The following is a 3320-nucleotide window of genomic DNA, read 5'->3' as shown; positions in this document are numbered from 1 at the left end:
TCTGTTTTAATTGGTTAAGTCGATGCAATTTTTATTTGTGCCCGGCAGTTGCCTAGCACTCGCTCATTGGTCTTAACAAATTACAGTTTTTAACTCAGCTCAAAATTACAGTCTTGCCATCGTTTTAGTTTTTTTTTCTGGCAAAACTATAGTAGTGTTTTGTTTTATTTGGTTGAGAAATATTTGTTCTAGCACCCCGTAATCTGGGTGGAGCATAAAACTAGTTATATATAATAAGAAAATTAGTGTTTTTTTTTTGTCTTTTATGATTTTTTAGGTTAGTGACTTTTTCATTTATTTTTATTTCTTATGTCTTTTATGATTATTATTTTAGTGTTTTTTTTTTGTTTTTTTATTGATATTACTGAAACCGGTATTGATATTCGTTTTTGTTGATTTTTGTTAAAAACAAGAGAAACCATATATATATATATAGGGCAAGGATAAATCGAAAACCCACTCCAGTTGACTAAACCCTGAAAACCTAATAACAACCATTGATTATGATGCATGGATGGCTAAGATTAATTTTGGGATATGTGTTACTTTTTCTCCCTTTCTCTCAATATTTAAATATATATGATGTACTAGAAGGGTAAAATGGGAAAATTCTACTTCCATGTGTCAGATTTTTTTTTCTTTTGATGTAATTATGTTTTTTCATTTTTATATAAATCAGATATTTTGTTTCTTTTTTATATACATCTGTATTTTATTACATAAAAAATGTAACATACATTTTTTAATTATCAATTTATGCCACATTTGTAATAACACACTTTATTTCTATAACATAAAATATTACACAGAAACGTAACATATAATTTTTACATGATTAAATGCACCTTATTTTCTGTAACGGACATTATTTCTGTAACACAAAAAAATGTAACAAGACACTTTTTTTCTGTAACAGTCGCTTTGTTTTTACAATAATCTGGGAAAAAATATAACAACACACTTTATTTTTACAACAGTCTAAAAAAGTGTAACAATCCACTTTATTTTCAGTAACGTGCATTATTTATGTAACACGAAAAAATGTAACATGCATTTTTCTTTGATTGTTACATTTCGTAACTATGTTCAACATCAAACATCTTTTGAATCATCTTCAACATCTGAAACGTCATCTTCAAACATCTAAAACATCATCTTCAAAGTGTAGATTTGCAACAAAGCTGAAAAAAAAACATACTTATTCACCTTCTTGAACAAGATCTGAAACAAATTTTACACAAAAAATTGATGCAATCAATAATAAAAACAACAGTCTAAAAAAGTGTAACAACACACTTTATTTTCAGTAACGTGCATTATTTATGTAACACGAAAAAATGTAACATGCATTTTTTAATTATCAATTTATGCCAGAAACACAACACACTTTATTTTCAGTAACGTGCATTATTTATGTAACACGAAAAAATGTAACATTCATTTTTTTTAATAATCAAAAATTGCAGATCCACAAAATACAACAAAAATTCAGACTAAAAAAGTGTAGATTTGCAAACAAAGATGAAAAAACCATACTTATTCACCTTCTTGAACAAGATCTGACACAAATTTTACACAAAAAATTGATGCAATCAATAATAAAAACAACAAACCCATAAAATAAGAACTTAAAAACCTCCATCTTCTTGAACAAAAAAAAAATAGCAGATCCACAAACCACAACAAAAAACAAATTAAAAACATTCATCTTCTTGAACAAAAAACAAAGTTGCAGATCTACAAAATACAAAAAAAAAATGATAAATCAAGAAATTAAAAAATTGATAAATCAAGAAATTAAAAACATTCATCTTTTTTAACAAAAAAAAACAACATATCCAGAAAAAAGTTGCAGATCTACAAAATACAAAAAAATGAAGAACTACAAAACGCAAAAAATTGCAAATCTGAAAAAAAAATTGAAAATAAACATACTTATGGACCTGGAGGATCTTCTAGATCTGGAACATCATGTTTAAACATCGAACATCTTTGGGGTCATCTTCAACATCGAACCGCCATCACATCATCTTCAACATCGATCATCTTCAACCGGATCTGGAGGAGGATCTTCTAGATTTGGAATATCATGTTCAAACATCGAACATCTGGATGATGATCTTCTAGATCTGGAGCATCTGGATGATGATTTTTTGAACTGGATCATCTTTTGGATTCATATCACTTTTAGATCTGGATGAAGTTCTTCAAGATCTGAAAATGAATTAGATGATAAAGATATAAAGAGAGAGAGGGAAAAGTGTGTAAGAGAAGAGAGATGAATGAGAATTTGAGATCTTTCAATTGAAGAGAGATGTACGTCATTTTATGTTAAAAAGGAAGAGAGAGAGAGAGAGAGTGCTTATTAATGTGGGAGATGTGATGTGCCTGTTACATTTTCTGCCATATGCAAAATGACGTATATACCCCTCTCTCATTAATGTGGGAGATGTGATGTGGCTGAATCCTAGCCACATATGTGGGTTTCTTGGGTTTAGTCAACTGGAGTGGGTTTTCTCCTTATAATTAGCCTATATATATATATATATATATATATATATATATATATATATATATATATATATATATATATATAGTAGGGATCCTACAGAAAGTGTGTTTTTCCTAGAAAGTCTAGGAAGCGATCTGGGCCATCCAATGGGTGTGTTTAATGGTTAAGATGAAGTCAATGGCAATCTTGTAATTTTTTAGTTTATTTAATTCATTGTTTTAAAAGACCAGGGGAAATTTTGTCAATATATCGTGTTTTAAATCAATTAGATAACCGTCAGTCAAACCCAGTCCCTAATTTCACGTGATTTTCCCTCTCTCTCTCCAAGTCTATCTTCGAAACCCCAATCCATACCAAAAATAACTACAATCATGGAAGAAGATAACGTTAGAAAGGATGGAGAGCACCGGATCAAATTAAAACACTTCTCCATCTCCACCATCTCCGAGTTCATCATCACCATTCAAATACTGTTCTTATCATCTCCGTTTTCTTGACGATGTGTTTTAACAGCAAGCAAATTCATACAGTTGTGTTTTAGCAGCAAGCAGATTCATACAGTTGTGTTTTAGTAGCAAGCAGATTCATACAGTTGTGTTTTAGCATTCAGATTCATACAGTTGTGTTTTAGCATTCAGATTCATACAGTTGTGTTTTAACAGCAAGCATATTTATACAGTTGTGTTTTAGCATTCAGATTCATACAATTGTGTTTTAACAGCAAGCAGATTCATTACAGTTGTGTTTTAGCATTCAGATTCTTACAGTTGTGTTTTAACAGCAAGCAGATTCATACCCTGTGTTTTAC

General features: G+C 29.8%; 1 long non-coding RNA gene across 1 annotated transcript; it reads right to left on the bottom strand.

The window, feature by feature from the left end:
- Positions 1-1067: 1067 nt before the first annotated feature.
- On the bottom strand, positions 1068-2315 carry LOC110922542. Its single transcript, XR_002583241.2, has 2 exons — positions 1936-2315; positions 1068-1181 (listed from the first exon to the last, which is right to left on the bottom strand). It is a non-coding gene; the product is annotated as an uncharacterized LOC110922542 (long non-coding RNA).
- Positions 2316-3320: the final 1005 nt, after the last annotated feature.

This window comes from Helianthus annuus, chromosome 17 (assembly GCF_002127325.2).
Source record: "Helianthus annuus cultivar XRQ/B chromosome 17, HanXRQr2.0-SUNRISE, whole genome shotgun sequence".
Classification (NCBI taxonomy): Eukaryota; Viridiplantae; Streptophyta; class Magnoliopsida; order Asterales; family Asteraceae; genus Helianthus; species Helianthus annuus.
Note: the sequence above shows the minus strand (reverse complement) of the source record. Positions and strands in the feature narration are given on the sequence as shown.